A 24327-nucleotide genomic window follows, 5' to 3' on the forward strand; every position below is an offset into this window, starting at 1 on the left:
AAGAATGCCCAAGCATTCAAGCTCTGAACAGCATTCCTAAAATAGTTCAAGTAGCGCTGTCTAATTACATGTTCTTTTTTGTAAATTCCTCAACAACTTTACCTTGTTTATAATTGCTGTTCTGTAATGCCAGTGGACCCTGATAATGCATTGTGATTGATAGTTCTTTGCTACAATGCCTTGAAATTTCAACAATCAAAATTATAAACTGACAAGCAGGTTTCCCCCCCCGCTGTAGAAAGGTCCACCTATGTAGTGTTTCCTATAAAAGCGTTATTAGGTTCATTTGTTGGCCACAGCGTTAAAGTTCAAGAGAAAAAGTGAAAAACAAATTTATACTCCCCTTAACAGATTATGTTAATTTCTCTTTAAAATAAGAGGAATCTGTTGTAACATTTTTACAAGTTTTAGGAATACATCACTAAATGAAAGGACAACTTTATTAACTTGAGATTTAAACCAACACCACTCTTCATTCAGAGATTAATAAAATTTTATTTTTAAGTCCACAATATGCAAAGATTTTGGTTTTGAAATTGCTCTACTAAGAAGTTTTACCATTTTCAGGCTAGAAAGATGAAGCTAGCAGAGCATGAAGAAGAGAACATTAGTTTATTTTGTGAAAAACTATCTTTGTGCTTAGAACTGTTCTTAAACTGCTGCCCTTCTGGAGAAGCTTAAGGTATGTGCTTGCTAGGCAGAACACCTCTCTACTTCCAAAAGACTTTAGAAGATATTTTATACAAAGACTTTAGACTCCTACAGCTCCAGAGTACACCTCCTGTAGGTTGAAAGTACAAAAAATAATAATGTAATAAAAATAATAATGTAATAAAAAATGTAATGTAATGTAAAAAAAAAAAAAAAAATAATGTAATAAAAGCCAAAATTTTCAAGAGTAGCAGGGATTCGTTCTGCAAGAGAAACCATCACGCCTTAAAGCAACATATATCACAGGGCAGTACTACACTGGAAAACAGAAACAGCCTTTTTTAATTACAATGACAAAGCATTTTGTTCGTTTCATCACTGTATAGGCCTTCAGCTTGAACGTTTTAAATTATTTAGTGCCATCTGAATAGAAACTCATTACTGTATCACTGAACAGTAGTACTATAAGGCCCAGAGATACAGGCATCGAGGTTTTGGACACAGTGTTAAGTTTAACTACCCAAATATGATTTTCTTCTTACTATGTTAACTGTAAATCCCAAGCAAAGACACCAGCCTAACTTTTGCACTACTGTCTACATCAAGTAGCATCGACTATCAAAAACTGAGCATAGGCTACTCATAAACACAGCTAGTGAAACATCTCTTTTTTTTTTTGAACTAACGGGTACCTCCTCCCAACTGGCATTTCTTCCTCCTAGCAACACTTCCATCTGAATTTTAAGCTTCTGCTTATAAATACCAAAACACGTAATTTATCAGATCAAATACAAACGCTATTCTGGCAGGCTTAAATTTCCTTAGTCTCAACAGCTTAAATCCTTGAGTAAGCGTTGTGTACTTTTTAACCTTTTCATCACCTCTGTGTGATTGCCTCTGGATAAAACAAGCAGAGCCACCCCCACCAGGGTACTGAAGTGATTTAAACAGAAGGAAAATGCTGGCTCACAATTAGAAACCAAGAGGCAAGGAAAATGAGAACAGGCAGGCCATAACGCAAGGGGAAGATTCACACTGACAGATACAAACAGGTGGGCACCTTGAAATAAAACAATGATTAACAGCCACCACAGAGTATTGAAATGTAGCCTAATTTCTAGACTAATGTTCAGTTCAACAATTGCTTCTATGCTTTTTTTTTTTATAAATACTGATGAAAATTTCAAATAAAAATGTACATACCGCATACAGTGCAAAATGTTTCTTTCCCCTTTCCCTGCACCTATCAGGACTAAAGCACATTATTATGGACACTGTTGAGTCGCATTTTTCAGCGAAGCTTTGAGTACCTAGATTTTCATCATATATAGGATCAGGTGGGCAGAATTAACTATTTTTTTCCTCTCTCGTACACAACACTGAATAAAAACCTCATAAATGAATTTATAAATACCTTTTTATCTATTATGTAGGTCAACGTCCTTTCTTCCCTGCAAATTCATAGGCTTTTGGTTTGCAAGATGAGGAACATCAAGGGTGGGAGGGGAGAAATTTTACGCCATTTGACATGAAAATTTCAATCCCATTTTTTGAGAAAGACATTTGCAACATATGCTCAAAACCTTGACCAATATTGAAAGAAATCTAGAAATATTCCCAAACAGGCATAAACTTTTAGCTGTCTCCTACAATATTTTACAGTAAAGGAACAACTAAGAAACGAAGTTGAAGTGTTGTCTGTGCAATAATCCTTAACAGAGGGATGAAAGCAGCTGGAAAGAAGTCAGCCACAAACAAGAAGCTCAGAGCTTGTTGACATCTTCAGAGTACCAATGCTGTTAATGGAAAAAGCTGAATAATAGAATATGGCAAATCAACTACCATAAAACATAATTAGAAAAAAATCATAACCCAAAGAGCATTAGAGGTTGTTGGGTTCTATATAAAAACTTTGTATTAAAAAAGTGAAAGGGGAGATAGGGGGGGAAGATCCTGAAAAGACGAAAACCAGACCCCCCCACACCACTTGTTATAAAGATAGATTGCTGTATGATATTTACCTGCAGATCACATAGATAAAACAGACCCAATATTCCCTGTCAAATGTGGCTTCTACATCTGCCAAAAATAACTACCTTTTTAAAAACTAAGCACATTAGAAAAAGCTTACATTTGTACACGTTCTTCTCCCTCTCTGTGGCACCAATATTATCTGATTATTGGGATCAGATGGGTGTTATTGACAGCTGCCTGCTGTCTTCACCATGTTGATGTCATGCTAACAGAAAGTGTGTTTTCTGACAGTCTGACAACAAGGAAGAAACTGTGAGATCAAACAATGGAGCCAGTTTAGACAAAAAAAAAAGGCAACAAAGCTACCAACACAGTAGGGTTCTCCAAAACAGGCCTACAGTGGTACAGTGGGGGTGGTGTGGAGGGAACCCACTCTTTGCTGGAAAGCAACTCTGGAAGGAATGAATGACAAAAGGATACACCCCAAAAAAAGGTGCAGAAACTTCCCAAGTATGCAAAATTGAAAAGGGAAACAGCACAACTCAACCAATTCAGTATCAATCACTGTACCACTAGAAACAACATGAGTAGTATAAATAGTAATATTTATATATATATAAATATATAGTATAAATATATAAATATATATAAATATATAGTATATATATAAATATATATAAATAAGTATATAAATATATAGTATAAATAGCAAAAAATTTAAAATGCATACACTAATACAGTGTGGAAAACAAACATTCAGAAAAAGTTTGGACTTAGCCCACCAACGACCTTCTTTATGCTTAACTGCTAATAAGTTGCTACTGGATTTCTGTCATTTATTTCAAGAAGAGCAAAGGCAAGTGTGAAGTTCAGCTCCTTCAGCAATACTGCCAGGCCAACTGGAATCAAGCAAGACCACCACTCCTCATGATGCCTGACAGCAGGGACTACATTTTCTAATCATATTTCATGTAATGTTAGCTTGAAGCACATATGTATTTAATCTTTAAAGTGACCTGCCCAGCTCTACACAAAGCACGTTCTTTTCTTTTTCAAAAGCAGAAGTAAATCTTCTCAGCTCAAGGCTTGATCTTGTTATCTCAGAGTACAACCAAACCAGTACACAAGGAATAAAGAGTAGGTTATCTTTCTGTCCCCGCTGTATGACACTGAGTCGCCACATAAAACGTTTAAAACTATTTTAAGACTGGCACCATAATTCTTGCAGTACACAGACCCCTGTGATGTTCATCTTACCTTAGTGAAGGAGAATTTTGTCAAGATGACCCTGACACCCCTGAATACTTCATTCAGGCTTACCTCTAATGACAATAGGACAGAAATTCTGAATAGTGGGGAAATACCTACCAGACCCCTGAGCATCTTGCATTCTGAAAAGAAAAGAGTGTCAAGCATAATCACAGCAAGACCATTTCTTACTTGAGAGAAACACTTTAAGCGTAGCTGACAGCAAGGCATTCCAACATGTAGGCCTTTGCCTTTTGAACACGAAGTGGCTTTTCATTTCGACCTTATGTAAAAATATAAGATCTTATGTGACAAGATATAAACAAAAAGGTGTAAAAACAAGTTCTATAGTCTTTTCTTCCATCTTTTGCAACAATAGCTTTACTACTGTTGCTGAAGCCCCCAAAAAAACGGAAGAAATAATTTCAAGAGAGAAATCTTGCCTGCTTTTTCATTATAATTATTCTGGTGGAGCCAATAAAAGATGCTATGAATCACCACAAACAGTAATTTCATTCTTTGTATCACTTGCGCAAATCTGTTTTTGGCTAGAAATGAATTATCCAGAACAAAGGCTAAGAATGGTGCCTTAACCTGACCTCATATATGATATCATCAAACGTATTGTCACTGAGGTAGCTTGAATGTGCTTAATCAGCAGCAAATAATCTCATAATACGACCTGTGAGCTGCAGGTTCAAATTCTACAATGTTTAAGAGAAAGCTTCAAAGGAGCTGCTAATACACTCAATGTTCCAAGTCCTCCTTGAATGCTCATAGGAAATAAAATGGTAGAAGATGATGACTTTTGTAGGTATCTTTTACAGGCTCAAAAAATGATTTTCTTGTGAAGGCAAAAGAATAGGTAAGTTAGGAGATTTTGAGAACAGAATGTAAGGATCCAAAAGGATCCCTACTACTTAAATACGGGTATAAACACCTGGAAAAAAACACAGAAGATCCACTGATCTGAACAATGAACGTAACAAAATAATCATATACTTGGGCTTTATTTGCAGCTTAATGTTTTGCAATGGATAAAAGAGGAAAAATGAAAGATCCAAATAAAATATGAATGATAGGTAATTATTGTCTTTGAAGCACAAAACTAATTCCTCCCAAAAATTCATGTCATCTGTCTGAAGAAGAGAAGAAAATAGTCCTAACACAAAGAAAGAAACTCAAATGCATTACTGAAGTTTTTAAAAATCTCTTAGAAAACTATCTTTATGAAAATGGCTCGTTAGATCATGTAAACATTTCTAAATGAAGTATATAATTTAATGATACAAGACAATATAGTGAAATAGACACTGCCTAAGTTTTTCTGGGACAAACCTTTCAACTGTTATAGCTATAGCACTCTCTCGAGACCAAGAAAGAGAAGATAATCATTTACAGACTAAAGAAACACTGGGCGATACACTTTGGTGAGTAGTCCTGTACATCACAGGATGAGGAGAAGAACTAGATGTAGTCATCAGAACGTTTTGCTTAAAATATACTGATTCTACATAGCTCTGATTCCAAGTCTCCTACCTTCTCTAAATGATCATCATTTCATGCAATACTACATATGCACTTAGTTTAAAAGATTTGGTTTGGAATTTAAGCTCTGTACATTTTTGGAACACCTGATGGTGGGATAAATATTATAAACTTTGCCATTACACCCAGAATTAAGCATGCCAGAGAAAAGCATGTTTTTAATTGAAGGAAAAGAGTAATTTTCACAAGAGAGTTACTTCAATCTATTTCCTGCCACACAAGAAGAAAAAAAAAGCTACGTATCCATATATACACACACAGACCTGGGTGTCTATACACGAATACATATGCCCACACACACACTAGTTCTGTTTGATGAAAAGCAAGCACCATTGTCCACGCTATTAATAGTGGTAATTAATTACACTATGATGTTTCCTCTCATCAATATCCTCCACTGATCTGTGTAATCACATCCTTGTTGAGAGAAGCATTCAATCATCTGGGTGGATGCAGGTACATCTACTGATATGTTTTCCTTTGTCAGTTCCTGATCTATTGAGCCCTCCTTCAAAGCCATTTAAAATTAACACAGTTCCTAAAGTACATATAGGACAACCACCAAATTGTTTCCATAATTAATTACCTCCTAGGATGATGACTAGAGCTCAAACAATCTTCCGTTCTATTAGAGCATAAAGCCATGAGAGCATCTCTCAGAAAACTACAGCCCAATAATGACAAATGTTAAGTCCTCCAGTTATTTCCTTTTTCAGCTGCTCAGTAGGTTAACAGAAAACTACAAGCAAGCTAACAATGATTTGGACCTTCATGAAATTTAGGAGCTGGATTTTACAACAGATTAGTGGCAAAGTTAACACTCACTTGTTGAGATAGGACCATAAAATACATTTATAAACCCATTGAAGAATAAGATAATCACTATGACATTATGCAAACCAAAGTAATTCATGATTCAATACCTGCATCTTCAGGAAGTAGCAAAAAGCAGAACACAACCAACACGATATTCAACAGCACACTTAACAGCCTCTTGTCTCTACAAGGTATGTCTAGTATCACAGATACCTTTACAAGCAACACCCTATCCAGTCTCACAACAAAACACATGCTGTCACGTGCAAGGAAATGAGAAGCAATCAGTCAGTAATCCACAAACACTGATACCTGCACCTAAGGGCTCACATGCCTAATTCTTTAAGTTAGTTGAAAGAGCAGGTGGGAAGGACAAAATCCTTGACAAGCTCTTCCAGTTCTAACAAACAGAACACAATCAAAGTTACTTTTCAAGAGTTTCCTCTTTTCTTCCTGGTAGTGCCCTAACTCAGACACACTTTTCAATCCTTATCAGGCTACAAAAAAGCCCATGTTCCTAAAAGCCTTTAAAATGTTATTTTTAAATGTCTCCAGGGTCATACAAATTATTTATTTGCATGCAGGTATTTATTAAAAATACCACCAGTAGTCAGTGTTCACTCCATGTATTCCCCGTTTCAGCCAAGCAAGCTCTCGTTCCTTCAAAATACAGCAGTGTTTACCTCACTGACCTTGGGACTGCCTTCCTCCAGTATTTCTCCCTCATCAGTTTGCATGGGAACAGGATCTGTGCAAAGCTCTGCAGAAATGCAAAATACTGCCTAAAAGATAAAAAGAAAGATATATTTTAAAAGAATGATTTTGCTGCCTTTAACAGTGTTATGCAAGATTGCAGTGCACATAAATAATGACTCTAGGCTATGACCTTTAATGTTCACGTTCTGCATGTATTCGCTGAATTTATGTTTTGCACAAACAAGTATGGCATCTGCTACTCAGGATAAAATATAATTCTACTTAATGAAGAGAAAAAAGCACCTAGCAGGAAACTGCTTTCTTTTTAATGTTCAAATATGTCATTGCTGAGTATTTTATGTACTCATCGTGTTTACTGAATAAAGCTATGGTCAGCAAGGAATAATCACAGAGACTAGAGCTGAGCAAATCTTTCTTACTAGAAAATAGCTTTTGTGCTAATATAAGCATCGCAGATTCAGCTTACAGATAATCTAAAGGTTATTAGTCTGAAAAACTGTTATGACTGCCAGCCATCCTCTGACTTCTTATTTTGGGAAATTTTTCTTTGACTTCATTTTAGAAACAAATATATTCTAGACTCTAAATGGTTCAGGGAACAGATAAAGCCATTCATCTTTAGCTCACTACTTCCAATTTAACCCAGGCCAACAGCTCCCAGAGTTTCTAGTATTCAGTACTACGTAGTAACTTTTTAAATTTGGTAGACACAGTGTGTGCAGTTCCAACTGAACAAAGTCAACATCGCAAATTCCAATCTTAAAAATTTAACTTATGGACACATGCAATACAGTTAGGGAGTCTACAAAGATTAGAATGTCTTTGACACCAGAGAATAAGCCATCTTTCAGGTATAAGAGAGCATAAATTCAGCAAGGAATCTCTGAGTCAAGAAGGCAAAACTTCTGCTATCAGCAGATCCATCATATTCCAGTTCTGTGCAAGGAAAGGGCTCACACCAAGTTTAAAACTATGAAGCAAATTGCCGTTGGCCTTTAACAACTGTCCCTCTCAAGATGCTCATCTCCCCAGCTGCGCCAGCATTTAAATGCCATTTGAAGTCTCTCCACATCATATCTGCACCTCAGACACAGAGCGACTGACTCTTCTGTCATCCTTTACTGCAGCAATTCCAAGCCTGGAAACTTTGGGAGTGCAAACTGAAATGAGGTCAAAAAGAGAAGGCTTGGAAATTTGTCATCTTCATTTGTACCTCTTCTGTTTCAAAGTTAGAGCCTGTTCATAAGGTAAGGCTGCCAATGCACTGCCAATGCCTTCTGTTACGTCATGCATAGGTAGACAACATCTTTCATGGCTATTAAGTTGCCACAAGGAATGAAGAATATTCTACAAACAAAGGGCCTGAAGCCACAAAATGTTGCATACAGCTTATCATGCCTTATAACCAACAAACTGCTGGTTATGTTCAGTAATATCAGACAGTCTCATGCAAAGCAGCAGCATTTTTCAGTCTTAACAGCAATTTCCTTCTCTGGGTTAAGAGGAAAGAGGATAAAGCAGAACTCTCACCCAATTCTCTGTGTGAGGTGTGGGTGTGAGGAACCTCAGAAAAACTTTACTACTACTACTACTATCATAGCTTTAGTCACAAAAACTTTATTTCCCTTTTCAGCGAATGTTGAACCTCTGAACTATTAAGCAAGAATATTCAGTATCTACAAAGAACCTAGCTCTTTTGTAGATGTAACCAAAAGGTTCAGACTTCTCTATAAAGAACGTTACCACTCAATAGCATAGTGTCACAGATTTTACCAGTGCAGACTTCATAGATACAAATGGGCATTACCTCACATGAAATTCCATTTTAGTAGCATTGTCACTGCATATGCAGTGCTCCATCTCATCCTTCATCTTCACATGCTAGCACAGGACATAATAGATATAATACTCACAATTAAGAAAACACTTGCTGAAGAGTTCATAAACTAGAGATTAACAGGCCATAGAATCAATACCATGACTTCGAGTGAATATACTGATCTTTCTCAAACCCAAGATTTGACCTAACAAATCAAATACATCATGTTTGTCAAAAACCACCTCAAATATTCAGACAAGACTTTCTGAAGTGTATGAAAGAAGCTGATTGAGACCTGACAGATGCTGAAAGAGTTATACTAGCTAGCAATATACGAAGATGTATTATTTTGTCTCTTTCACGTCCTACTCCATTGCATGGAAGTTAACTCCACAAACAGTGCGACAAAACAATTATTTCTAGCATAACACAAAATGATGCCCTTGAAACATGTTCAGCTTTCACCTCCTTTCTGGAATTTTGCTGTAAAATCGGAAAGGCCGCATGATCAATTCATACAGGATTAATTGGAGATGAACCTAAACTTCAACCCTGTCCCTACAGCATGGCACTTAAGAAGATTAACACACAAGACTGGAGTTTATCACGTTAACACAGAGACTAAGTAAACAAAAGGAGAAGCACCGCAAGTGAAATGCCATACGAAACACTCCTAAAGGAATTTGGGGTTACGCTCTATTAGTGGTGAACACCCTAAGCACAAAGTATGTATGTGATGAGCAAATTCCCTTCTAACATGAAACAAATGAAACTGATGAGGACACAATGTGGGGATGTTACAGTCGTGGGGGTGACAGAGGCAGGCTAACATACTCTGCTTGTTGCATATAAGCAAAATTCTTAAGTACCAAGAGGTAAGTGAGACGTGTATCAGGCACGGACACCAAGAGCTTCGTGCCCCAAAGGAGCGTCTCCCCGCAGGCGAGCTGCCTGTCCCGCCGCAGGGGCTCGGGCAGAGGCGCCGAGCAGGCCCTGTCCATGGTACTCGACCACGCTCTGCATCCAACCCAACCTCAGCGCCGCAGGGGCAGGGACTTTCTTAGCGTGACTTTGCAATGTCGGATTCGAGTAACTGGGAAGTGCCACAGGCCGGTAGGCAGACACGCTGTGGTCCAACAGCCAAAATGGTTTTGGTTTCTTTCATCCAGAAGCACAACAGAAAAGTTTGTAAAATCAAGCAAGGTCAGGTCAAAACAAGACCACTGTGAGGACTGGTCGCTGCATTAAGAGTGCTAGAAGAACTTAAATATGAACCTCTGAAAAAACTGCTGTGTTTATCTTCTGAGATCTCCCAAGAAATCAGCAGAACTAGGACATAAAGAATAAACAGAAAGTGCACAAGAACAAAGATAAGCAAACTCTCCCACTGAGGACAGACTAAATACACTAGAACAATTCGAAGCTCAGAGAATGGAGTGAGAAACAGAAAGGAGTGCAATGGAGAAGAAAGAGATGATTCACCCACTCTTCACTTGCCCCACAATTCACGTTTTACCAGCTTTGATGTTCAAAACAGACTGTATTATTTCATACCATGCTCAGTAAGTGTGAACTCACTCACATGGAATGGCAAGAAGCTGGAAGTTTAAAAAGGCCCCAATTTACTAGAAAAATTCACAAGGGGGGAAAAAAGTAAATCCACTTAAAAAAAAATAAACCCTCACAGCTGGTATAAGAAGACCTTAAGCCACAGACAGCAGGAGTTATTGCAAGAGGAAGCTTTTGCTAAGCACTATCCTTTTGTTGTAGTTTTAGTTTTCCCCATGACGCTTGCTTTTGGCTTTTTTCAGGAGACAAAGTATCAGGCAACAAACTCTGAGTCCAATTCAATACATTTTTACATACTTTCTTCAATTCCCTATGAAAGGAAGGATTCATATAGCCACTGGCACAAGAACGCTGCATTTCCATCTTTCTTATTGCCCAAAGCAGGCATTTGGGGATTCCTGAATCCATGAAAAAACATCTCTGACAGACTTTTGTAATAGTCATTAAACTAAGGATGACTCCTCAGCCAAGAAAGTGACTGCCTACTGCCAGCATATGAAGAACCAACGTAATTATTCCATGTTGTTGGCAGTGACAAGCCTCTTAAGCTTCCGAGCAGAGGGCTAAAGATCACGCACTGGGTAGCTTATTTTGTACAAAGAGGATAGACAGGCAATCAGAATTTGTACTAGGGTCCTACAGGATTGGAAAGGAGCCCAACTAAATGAGCCCAACAGCTTCCAAAGTCCCATGCATTAAATTAGTTATTTCCAACATTAGATGGACCACCCTCCCTGGAGATAAAATGACAAAGTTTATAGACAGTCTGTTCAGACTTTCAGATCTGACAACTATTAACAAAGTCAGTCTTGGAAAAGGTCAGAGTATGATAATCCTCTTCTTCCACTCTTGCATACATCCACCAAAACTACCTCAAATAGGACTGAGGCCCCCCCAGCTTCATCTGAGGTCTTCTGGTAAAATTAACCAACTGCAGCCTGAGTGAAAAGGACTCCAGGGGAAGTCTGACAAATGGTACAGGTACGCCAACATACAACCTAGCAGACGCACATCTGAAGTTAATTAGTTTTTACTTAACTCTTTAAAATTTAATCTAATATTCTCGAAGATAAAAATACTCACTAATAGAAGAACTGTAATTCTTATGAAATTTAATGCCTAAGACAGTATTTTCCTACCGTAATGTAATATGGCCAAATCAGTCTCATGTTTCATCCTGTTCGTGTTTCATCTCTCTCTGCAGCAAAGATGTGCAGAAATTTTTCAGTGGTATCAAGATGATGGATGCAGCCACCAGTCATAAATTCGGTGTAACCACAACAAAGTGCAGAGCACCTAGCTCCTCACTACTGCATTCTAGCATATTCCAGCGAATAAAACCTCAGCCAAACTTCCATATCCTCAAAAAGCCCTGACGAGTAATACCAGTGAACAAGGTACTTCTACTTCCTAAGGCTGATTGTTCCCCAAATAGAAATGTCTGCCATTCAGTAGCATAAAACCCTTATTAGCAGGAGAGCGCTGGAATCCATGCGTCTTCAAATTTGCTGGTCACCAAAAAGGCATTACTGGAAGTAAGCACTCTATCTAATAAATGGGTCTTTCAACACTTTTTCTTCCGATTGCCAGCAGACATCAAATACGGACTGAAGAGGAAAACAGTGCCCTTCATTTGATATAGAGGAAAGAATAATTTCAAGCTTCTGAAGGCAGCAGCTGCAAAAGAAGCACTTTTTGATGTAAAACCAATTGTGGTTCCTATGAATTGCTAAGTCTGAATCAGATATGGCCAACAGGAAAACCCTCAAAGAAGAGCAAAGCTGTGCAAACTGTCACCACTACAGAAAGTAAGCAGAAACTGAGGGTAGATCCTAAACTCTCTCAAGAGCACAAAGCAAAACAGACACACAAGTGCTCTTCAAAACATGGTGATCTTGTATACATGCCATACCTGAAAAAAGACAGTTCAAACAAGGCAGTACTGGAATGAATTATATCTTAAACGAGACTAACACCATCACCTTGATACATCATTGCAACCATTAGTCTTTACCTAGGTATGCAGACACAGAAGTGTTAATTTTTAATAGATGATCTAACCATATTAGATCAAACTGCTAGTTTCACACGTTACATGGGGTTTGTTATGACTGTACAAAAGCAATACAAAATTTAACATATGGAAAAAGAACAGAACAGTTTTTGTCATTTTAAATGAGAATTGAGAGGTACTGAGATGAAAGCAAGAGCAACCAGAAGAAAAACAAAGCTTCAATCTAACTTCATTGCTTATAGGAACTGATTACTTACAGAATCCAGTGACTTTAAAATCTCATCAGAAATTAATTCATTTTCAAAGAAAACCACCACACACATCAAATGTAGCTGACGAACACAAATCCCATCAGGCAGTTACAGAAAAACCTTCACATGCAAAGCCACAGGAAATAACACACTAGAAAATACACGACAATAGCAATATACTGTAAAAGTGGTTAAAAACTAGTATAGGAGAGTGTTCTTCTCACCTCCAACTTTCAAGGATGCAATATTGAACTTTGGATTTTTATTATTATTATTATTTCTTTTTTTACCTTTGACAGTTTCCAAGGGCTGCCAAAGCCCACAAGGATCCGTCCTGGCTACATTCAGTGCAAAAACGAAACCCTAGAAGTAGACAAAAATAAATAAATAAATACATTAGCCAACGGTGGTCATTACCAGATAAAAACATGTAGAAACGGAAGACAGTTAATTGCCTCTGAAGCTCAGCAACCCTTACTCACAAAGCATTTAGAAAACAAACTGTAAGATCACATAGGGTAAATAAAGAATTCTTACTGCAAAAGAAGCAACACAGGCTCCTCCTCTTCCCCAAAGTAACATATGCAGTACTGGGGAGATGGGGGAGAGGAGGAAGAGCTATGGCCAGGGTTAGAGTAAGAGGGAAATGTACTTTTCTCCTCACTATTCTTCCACCTCAACTGCCACTCTCATCAAGGCAATTCTTCTTCGAAGGCAAGGATTTTACATTTTGCAAAACCCATGTATTTGCTAAGTCTTAGGATCAAATTTAGGCTTAAGTTTTAGCAAATTTAGATTTCTACAGAATGAAATCGCACCACTGCTGAAAATGTATTTTAAAAATAGCTACCCTCCGAGAAAATGTCAAAACCACCATAATACTGTTTATTGCTTCCATGTAATTATTACTCACACGCCACCACACAATCCAACACCAACAATCACCAACAATCAGTTGTGAGAGAAAAAAACCTCTCATCCTGCGACCCAACAAACCGTTTAAGAGGTCAGACTGTTTAATGAAGATTGATGGCAAGCTAATCAGCCAGCAGAATAAATACTATATACTACAGCATGACATTGAAGTCTGATGAACAATACATCCCGCATACTGCTGCATGACAGAAACATCAAACTGGTATTGAACAGGAAATTCCTCTTCCAAGGATTTACTGGGGTTACCAGTTTGTAGAAACCTTGCCACTGGAACCACTGGGGGAATAGAGTGGAGAAGAGAATAATAAAAAAAAAAAGAAACAAAAAGCTAATGCTTTCTCATCATAATATAATGGTAATATAATGGAAATACCTCCTAATACAAATGTTATCATTTAAACTAAGCACTACAATTTTATAGCTGCTGAAAATGTTATTTTTGGCAGCACATTATAATTTTCTCATTATTATCATTTTATCCTTTTCCCAACAGTTTTGAACTGTTAGCTATCTGTAGGTACAGAACTGAAATGTTAGCTTTCCATCCAGAAATGTACATGCAAAGCACTATCGAAACACAAGCGCAACATGCTGTCTTCTCAACCACTCTGAAATGTACATTTTCACTTGGAAAACTATTAAGTACATTATCACCTTAATATCATGATGTCCAAAGCAGCCTCATGCCTAAAATAAGGATGTTTTTACCAGGCAAGGCATTTTAAATTATTCTTACAAAGTAAGGCTCTGGAGACAAGTCTAACAAAACTCAAACTCTTGATTAAGTTTGCAGTAAGTGATTGCATACCCTGGAATAAGTAAGAACCCATAACATTTACCTCTTCTTAACGTTTCCTTCAGTGAACAAACACTGCTTTCACCCCAGTTTGCTAAGTAAAGCAAGTTACATTTACCTGGCTTCACTGGACAGTAGGAGATCAAGGAAATACTCTTACTACTGACATACACTGAAAATAATACGCAGAGGTGAGAGCAGCCCACTCTGTTGCCTTTGAGTTTTCAGCTTTCCCTATTCATTTCCAAGAGCTATAGAAAAGAAGGGAAAACTGAATTCCTTGACTGAATGGGAAATTACCACCCATCTCTCTGAAACATCTCAGAAATATCCAGCAATGCCATGTAAAACACTGTTATTTATCCATGCAGTCAAGTACAAAATACCTTATAGGTGTAGCCAAAGGCTGCTTGCTGTTGACCTAGCAGTTTTATGAAATGTATCTGACATCCCCAACTGCTCAAGGGAAGCAAGAGGGGAGGGGAACCAAAAATGAAAGCAAACAAGAAACCCCACCTACAATTTAGGCACTGCTGACAGAATAAAGTGGGAAAGGGAACTCCCCCTGCCCTCCAAAAACTGGGCCAGGTCCTAACCAAGTCCTAACCACTTAACTACAACACTTGGTGATTCAATATCCATGTGCACTGAAAAATCTGATTCGGTATGTATTACCTCGCAATAACAGAAACAAATCATTCAACCTACCTGCTGATAACTTACATAAAGTAAGCCCTGCCCTGGCAGACCACAACTGCATCCACGCAGTGTAACCCCCAAACTGTTCTGTACGTAGTTCTGGTTCTAATCTAGCGTAGAGCAGCACTTTGCTTAGCCGGGTTAGGAAATCTATGAAGCAGCCGAATATCCTGCACAGTGTCAGGACTCCCAGGCTAGCCTTTTTCTCAAGTGTTTGTTTAGGGTGTTGCATTTTTCCCATGTTTGCATGCCAAGTACATTACCTACAGCAAGTACCTCCTTTCTGGTCACCTCACATAAGCTGCCTCTGTAGGAACACCGCAGTATTCCAGGTGCACAGAACTGAAAGGAGCAAGGTTACAATCAGAAATATGTTTTCTTCAAACTTTTCCCACAACCTCCCATCCAAATCCGGAGAACGCCGGTGACACGTGATAGAAGTTCCTACTGACTGAGAGATACCACAGAACGGGGAAATTCTAAAAATGGAATTTCTATTCACAACTGAGTAAAGGGAAGGGGTGAAACTGGTTTCTTGTGTAAGAACTGAGATAACGCACACAGGCGCACTCAAGGAAAGTGGTTATGTAATTCTACGAGGACTCCTGGGTAGCAATTACGTATAAAAATGAATCCCATTAGCAATTGTTGGGTATGTAATCCTATTTGGAAAGAATAATGACACACGAGCATCACTGAACTGGCTAACACTCAACGCATTCAAATCATTCAGAACCCACTATCCTGTGTTGACCACAGCTAGAAAAGCCTTCAATTTTGGTTTCGCAAAATATAACTGACTTCCAGGACTACGAAAGGGTCCAGAACTGCTGGTTTACCACTATCCATCCAAGTTAACAATAGGAAAATCTGAATTCCAGTTGCTATTACTTAGGCACCATTAAAAAAAAAGTTAATTGTGAAGATAACCAACAGGTGGCATGTTTCTGAATTCACTGCGTCATGTTGTTGGCGACCGCTCGTGTCTAATGTGCAGCGCTATGTAGTGACAAACTGTTCCCATCATTGGTCTAGCTGCCATACACTGAGGCATTTTTTCTGAGCTTCTGGCATTAACTAAGAACTTTCTGGGCAAGATTTACATTCACTCCATTTCTGACTGGCAACAACAGTACACTTGGAGACAAAAAGGGGGGCTTTGCTGCCACTGCAATTTAACTATCCCATTGCTAAATGGCTAGATGTTTGACAGCACTAAATTTTAGTTTAAAACTCGGTTCCAATTTACATAGTGCAACGATTCTGATAAAGCAACCAAAAGCACACTTTCTGCTCAAAAGGCCTCAAGCTGTCTAAAATCACCTCACAAAAGCGAGCTGACGTAAATGCCCCAAACCATCACATAGCCAAGCAGGTAATCGGCAAGTTGGCCTGAAGTCATTCACAACTTCAAAACAACAGAAAATATACTTTATTTTTCTCCCCCATGTACAGAATACTGTCATAATTTACTGTAAAAATTATTCAGGACAACCCACGTTTTGCTGTGATAGTCCTTTCTCCACTTTATAGGACTTTCCAAGACTGAACAGGGAAATGTCATCAGTGAGAAACAGCAAGGGAGAAGGAGAGAGATCACTGGTGCCTGAGAGACAGTTCACCACTGCACTGTTTCACGGTGTTTAGAACCGTCTCTCTGCCACAGGTGTAAGGAAACCCAAAAGACATACTTCAAGGAAAAAAGAACTAAAAACATGACTCTAAACAAAGCAGCCAGGAAGAAAGGGAAAAGGCAGAAATCCTCTGCTTCTTGTTAAGAAATCCAAAGAACAGTGTTCAGCAAGGGCAGTTGGGTGCTCCACAGAATCACCACGGTGTTCTACAGCAGAACAGGACGTGTTGCAAAATGTCCATTACTTTTAATTCAGTGTTGGCTGTACAACTTCGTATTTTGTTCATTATTAACTTACTTGTACTGAAGTTTTCTATACTGCATGGAAAATAGCTCACCTGTTCACATAGTTATCTTGTTGGAAGTGGCTGTGCATATCGAACTGCAACTTAGAATAGATATCATGTATATACTGCTCTACTAAGGGAACGTTAGAAAAACTATACAAAAATTGTCACTAACCTATACGTACAAAACACAAGCCTCAAATCATAGCATTTAAGTCCTTTTATATCAATAGCACAAACAAACTAGCAAAACCACTTCATAAAGCAGAACGCTGTTGATTTTTTTTTTTTGGTGAACGGACAACTACATAACATGAGTTGCTCAGGAAACCCTTTCTTTTCCAACTAAAGAACGCCTTCCTTTTTGAATCAACGTTAAGGAGGAGATGGGAAACAAGTGCAAAAGGATACTTCTTTCAAATCCTAGTTATTGGGCTTTTTCTGAGAAACTAGTAATATTTCTTAAACCGCACCTATGTAATTTAAAAAACAAACAAACAAAACTTTTGTTCACTCCATCACATGGATACCAGATCATCCACATCCATTTCAAAAGCACGATGATTGTAAAGAAAGGCAGACCCGGACTACACAAAAACGTTCTTAGGTCAGACTTCCTATTTAGAAATCCCGTTTCTAGTTCTCTAATCTGAAAACAACCTTGAAAAATGAACTGAAGACAGAACATTGCACTGCCACCTCCCCAGTGTCCCAAAACATTACACGTTGTTTATGTGAAGGTGTCAAATATTCCTCCTCCCACTAAGGGGAAAAAAAAATAAAAGTGAATTTTTAAAATTTTTTTTTTTTTTTACCTTTTTGCCACTTACTAATCCACAAGAAGCACAGAAGTTCACTTTTTTCCTGCTCATACTGATTTTGCTTGAGAATCCATAAAAAAGTTTTACAGCGAACGTGAGAGTTATTTGTTTCTAGTCTGCCTCAGCACCTATCTTACGCTACACATCACTTCTCAATTGTAACCCAGGTTAAATCCCAACTCTAAGCATCCTGAGGCTGCCCACTGGTTAAGTCATCCAAACTCCTCTGCTTTGTCCCACTGCCTCTTCAGTGTGGCTGAAGCACATGTACACACATTTTATGCATAACATATATACGTGCACATGTGTGACCACCCCAAAACTATTTCTAGTTTTTCCTCTTTGAGTCCTTCAACACTCTAACACAGCGCTTATGGAAAGTTATCAAAACTGAAGTTGTTGGGAGCACTCTTTGAGCATCTCAGCATCTTCTGGAATCACACCCCATGTTTATTTCTTTCTTGTCTTTGTAAGCTCTCTGGAGCAGGGAAACTCCCCTTTTCCCTATCCCCTTTGCAACACGCACTCGATAGTCAGCAGCACTGTAAATTTCAACGATGACTGAGGCACCTAGGAAATAAAAGGTGATGAGCTTTGAATACTGGCTGCTTTTTCTGCTCTACACCAAAGTTTTACTCAGCTAACACAATGAAAGAAAATTTTGAGTAAAGTCAGAAACAAACCATCACTATAAAAACTCATTCCTTTCAATTGTTCATCTTCTGTTCTCTTAGGTATTGCAAACTAATGCTTTACAGACACAAAAGACAGCTGTTTTACACTGCTAATACTGCTTTCTGCTTGATAATGGGAGCAATGCTCGGAATCCTAATGGCACACAAGCAGCCATTACCATGAGTATTACAACTATCATGTAATTTAATGGTGCTCTGGTGGCAAAAACGGGGATGCCATCAACGTGCTCCAAGTGCCAGCAATCCATTTACACCAGCATTCCCAAAGCTGCAGCGCCGTTGAAGCAAAACCAGTACAGCAGCAGCAAGGCTTTACTTCAGGATAGTTGCAAAATGAGTCTTCAGAATACAGAGGAATTCAATGTCAGACCAGGGAGGTGAAGGGAACGAGACGTGACATGCTAGACCAGGGACTTTAAACCCTTTTGTCCATCTTAAAGGAAATGTTATTATGAGAAACCTACTTCCTGAGAGCTCAACTTTAAACCTGAAAGCTATTAATAACTTCTTTACTGCTGATATTCCCAACAGAATCATTCCATCAGGTTATTTATACCATGAGAGACAGACAACACAGGATCGAAGGTTTCCTTTTCATCCAGAAGTAACAGCCATCAAGACCTACGCACCAGTATGTTTATCAAAAACAGCAGCAGAAACAACATTAAAACTGATAAGGCAGTAAGCAGGCACGCGCCCTGGGAAGAAGGGTGGCTTATCTATCCATTGGCACATTGAAATGGGAACTTCAGCGGTTACAGGGGTTATTTAAAGACAGAACTACTGAAATCATTCAAACACATCATGGGACTGGAAGATACTGCACCTAACTCTTTAGTTCTTACCATCTTCCTGTAATACCATTAGGAGAGTATTACAGTTTCCTCTGTTAATTTTTTTATATATATATTTTCACACTAAGAATCTGACACTAACACAGCTCTGGTGCTAACTCCAACAGCAGTCAGGATACACAAACACACAGAAAATGTATCTTTGCATATACTGTTGCGCACAGAAGGCGCTAGAGCTTAACACTCCACCCCGCAGCGCTGCTTTGGGCAGACGTTTATCACCACGTTGGGCTGAGGCAGGGCCAGGAGGAGGGCTGGGCTGTGTGCATGTGTTGAGAATGAATACTAACTCACAATTTGCTTTTATTTTACATTTATTTTAGTCTTTGCTTGTTTACACCTTGAAATTTTCCAAACGAACATGCCATACTTAAACACATTTCTAATCATTAGTAACTGAGATTTTGGTTTTACACAAAGGCATTTTGTTTGACTTCCTACTAACATGATTATTACATATGCAGAAAAGTTTCAGATCTTAACACTACTATTGACAAAGAAAAAAATAAATACTAAGTTGTAAAGCAAATAATTCTAAACTACAATTGTAAACACCAACTTGCAATGTAACCAGCTGCCAAGTTCAGCTTCATCAGTATTTACAGCTTGACATCAGCCTGAATTGTACTTTTCAGCTATTTAGGCACCTAAGAAAGGGACAGGAAGCTAATTTTCAAAAAATCTGCTGTATATTTAACAATGTTATTTCAAACTTCTTCAAAGAAATGAGGCAAAACTTCATTTTTTGTTTTTATTTTTATTACTGTTTTAAAAGAATATAATGTTATTAGTGATACAATCCTAGTCTTCCACAACGCAAGCTCAAATAAACGTGCTCAGTTAGAATTACTGAATGTGGAACTATTTGTACAAAGAGTTTTGGTCCTCCCGAGGCATGCGCAAGAGTACTAAATCTCCAGTCTTCTGGGGGTGGCACAAAGTAGTTCTTCAACATTCACATCTAATTTCCTCTAAAAGTGGCATTTAAAAGACAAGTAGCCAGTGTTCATTATTACTGTCAGAAAGATTCAAGCCTACTTTTGGCTACCTACTTGCAATACATGACAATTGATCTGCACAGTAGAGCTGCCCCATCGTATCTAAAAATGTAACTCTTTAAAAATTTGCTTCTAGGTTTGAATGCTTTTCACTTTTAGATACTGTTCTGTGTTCACCATTTATTTAATCTGAAAATGTAGTAATATGAATTCCCAGGTGGTTTTTTTTTGTTTGTTTGTTTGTTTTTGAGTTAAAGCTTTGTAAAACAGAAATAATGTTTAGTTTACACAGCTAGTCCCCTTCACACAGATGAGGCAGGGGCAAGTCAAGTTGACATACAGTATTCATGCACAAGACACTACCAGTTTGCCTCATCACCCAAACTGGTACAAGTAACACTACCCAGCACTGGGTAAGCATAGGGTTAGACCTGTGACAGAACAGACCAATTATGTTATCGTATTCTTGTCCCAAGGCCACCGTTACCTTATGCAGTCAGGAGCATTTTCCATTGTTTATTAGCCAACGGAAAAGTATTTGATATAATGGGACTTGCATCTTTTGTTTAAGACTTTTCTCCATGAGCTAAATTACCTTTTTCATCCAAGTAAGACTCTCTCAACTTGAACGTATTTTCTGCAATACATGAATTGCCAAGGATGGGGAAAAGAAAGAAGTCTGGCCTTGGGTTATTAAAGAACCAAAGGAGTTAGCTTCCAACAAGAGAGAAGGTTATTTGGTCACTTTGGCTTGTTTCTCTGGGTACTCCAAAAGTTAAAAAAGGTTGAACAAAGAAAGTTATGGAATGTTAATTTACTGGAACTACATAGTTTTAAAAGCAAGTGAAAAAGCTGAGCTGTGCAGTAAAGAATGTTTTTCCCCTTTCAAGTCTCACTCAGCAAAGTGGGTGCTATCAGAAATCTAAGTACCATTCTTCTAACCTTTTACTAAATATAATAAAACCTCCGACAAAGTGTAACTAAAATCTGTATGTGTTCTTCATGCTGTCACACCAGCCACATAAAGTAGATGAACAGCTCCCAAAGCAGCCAAACATTCATCCAAGCAAAAAACACGGCTGTATAAAAGCAAAACAACCCCACCAAAAGAAACCCCAACACCTCAAGATACGTTTCAGTATCCCACTTTGGTTTTAAGTGCTCAGGAAACACAGAGCATATAACTTCTGGTATTGTTATTGCAGGTAACAGCAACTGTGCTTATTTTAAACCACTACAATAAAGATGCTTCATCTGATGGGTGGTGCAATACTAATACAAAGACAGCATTCATCTTGAAAAAATTCTAATCTAAGAAAGTTTTCAGAAATGAAAAATGGTCTGTGACAAATGGATAAGCTAGTGCTGTGGCTTGATTCCCTTTCATTCTTATTCTCCTCACCAAAAGACTCATCTACGCTTTTAATTTCAAGTGTTCACATCTAGTACAATGCAATAAAAATCTCCTAAAGCAGAACCTTAGCCATTTAACATAAAAAGATAGAAAACTAGTTAGAAAACAAAGTTCTTCTGAGACCCCGATTACACACAGAAAGAATGTGAATTTGAATTACAATGACTGTAAAACTTACTGTGTGGACACACATTTGTGCAAAAGTTCTCTCTATTTAGCTTCTTTCTTAGGAGCAGCTTAAGTTCAACTTAAAAAATGAAACAAGAAACCCTAATACAAATTTCAGAATTTTCCATCTTCTAACCACAGTTAAACTGCTACATTCAGAGCAGTGCAACAATACCGTTACAATCACACACATATCCCAGAAAAACCTCAATGCTGAATAATCCTGGAGAGCGTCTCAAAAAGAGGTACTCAAGTCTGTAAAGTAGCTGACAATGTCCTAAAGCAACCGTTTCATGCAACTCTACGGGCTTACTTTCTTACAGTAATTTTCAGCTGCCTCAGGTTATGGATGGATCACAATTTGGAGTGAATTGTGTGTCTTTACCTGTAAGAAACTGGGGCAAACGGACACATAACATTCCTCTATCTCAGAAACAAAAATTTATCAACTACTTTATACCCTAAGTTTGTATTAAAGACACCAGTTCTCAAGCTAGCTTTTGCATCTACTAACATTAACTTAGAGTATTTTAAGACACTGCAAACAACAGAAACCTGTGACGTTTGACATAGCGTGTCCTCGTATTAGTAAAGGAAATGAATGCATAAGTGATTCAATCTCCCACATAACCTAACTTCTGGAAAAACTTCTAAGTTATGGTACTGCTGTGTGAAAAAGCAGATTCTACTGTCAGCTGCAGCAAGAAAATGAAATGTACTCTGTGGCATTTTAATTACCTCCAGAAAAAGTAAATCAGATTATTTTTAAGGATCTAAAAAAAGGAAGTAAAAGGTTTTCGAACAAACAGCAAAAAGCTGGATGACCCGTGTCTCCTCAGCCGCACACAGCTCCTAAGCGTGTGAGCAGCGCGTGCTGACACGGGGTTGCTGGGTAATTTACGTCCCTCAGCTGCAAGCAGCAGCAAGCGAAGACGGACTGCTGCTAACACTGGTGGATCGCCCAGGGCCAGAGCACGTTGCACGCACAGTGGGCCGGCAGGCCCCAGGAGGGTTAGGTCCCTCTCCTCAAGGTGAACCCAATTCCTACCATGAACGCACAAGAGCCGCCAGGCTTTTGCAGAGGTCACAGGGCCAGGGAGGTCGGTGAGGACTGCTGTAGAGCATCCCGGGGATCGTCTGTTCTGATAACGCACAGACTTCATAAACCAGTCTTAAAACAAGAATGCTGGCATAGGACTTTGCAAAACATTTAGCTTCTTGATTTAGAAATCGTACGTATAATTTCACTTGTGAAACCTGTCTATTTCTGCTACGTGACAAACGCAGCAAAGAACAGCAAGGCACAATCAATGTTTCCTGTAAGAAAAGAGAGACTTGAATAGGACAAAAATACTATGCCAGGATACAAGACGATGAGAGAAACAGGAAAAACCATTTTCAACTAGCATAAGAGAATCTGAAAACCTCCAAACCCACAGAAGTTATCAGTAGATGCAAAAACAATGTTCTTTGTAGACCGCTACCAAATCCAACAGCACAAAAGAAGCCATTTCTCCTACAGCAGGATGGTCTTGCTGCCAAAAAACTGAAGCTGACTGAAAAAAATGCTGTCAGGTAGTTTTTCACGATGGTATTTTTCATTGCACTGTCAAGAACTAAGATGACATTTTAGAAATTAAATGCAAGTAAAAAGATGTACTGGGTTATTTCTTTTGCCACTCATTTAATAGTTTAGAGGGTTTCCCCTCATGCAAAACAATATTATTGTATCACCTTTTGCCTAATCCTCTGACAGGCTATTTTAAATTATCAACCCCTTGGTTCTGCAACTTTGCTTCTTATCCTTTCATCCGCTAATTAGCTTTTCAGCCTTCAATGTTCTGTCTAGAGGGTCAAAACACCTTGACTATGAGTTTATACTTTACCCATGTATTTTGACCAGTGCCCTACAGCATGCAGCATGAACACTGCATTACCATACCTCCCATTTCTCTCGTCAAACGGTGTTCTCAGAAAACACGAAAGCTAAACTAAGAGCTACTTTTAGACCCATGTCAGCCTTTTAAACATATATATTTTTAATTAAACGCTGACAGTCCCAGATGAAACATTTTTCTTTTTGGATTTTTCATGGAACCGTTGTGCTTTTTTTCTAATCCACACACATTAAATCAGGAAATAGACGGAAGATATCTGATTTCAGAAGCTGGCAAGGCCCAGAAACGCAATCCGTACTGCCTAGCTGAAACTGGGAAAGGTCATCTCCATAGCTCACTACATGGTAAACACGGAGAACATCCAAACTCCAACCACAATCCTTACACCGATGAAAACTTGAAAACCTCAGAACGTTCCCCTACAACATGCAAACCGTAAATGCAAAAACACCCTCTCCTTCTTACCGCTACCTGAAGGACAAGGGAAAATTTATTCAATATACTTATTGCCTACTGCTCCA

At 38.4% G+C, this 24327-nt stretch overlaps 1 long non-coding RNA gene across 1 annotated transcript in view; it reads right to left on the bottom strand.

Moving 5' to 3' along the window:
- Positions 1-24327, bottom strand: part of LOC121071014 — a 42709-nt gene that overhangs the window by 14076 nt on the left and 4306 nt on the right. The window contains exons 2-4 of the long non-coding RNA XR_005820336.1: positions 15306-15380; positions 12898-12970; positions 6930-7019 (exon numbers count right to left, since the gene is read on the bottom strand). This is a non-coding gene — a long non-coding RNA (uncharacterized LOC121071014). The remainder of the gene's footprint in view (positions 1-6929; positions 7020-12897; positions 12971-15305; positions 15381-24327) is intronic.

Source organism: Cygnus olor, chromosome 1 (genome assembly GCF_009769625.2).
Source record: "Cygnus olor isolate bCygOlo1 chromosome 1, bCygOlo1.pri.v2, whole genome shotgun sequence".
In the NCBI taxonomy this organism is placed as follows: Eukaryota; Metazoa; Chordata; class Aves; order Anseriformes; family Anatidae; genus Cygnus; species Cygnus olor.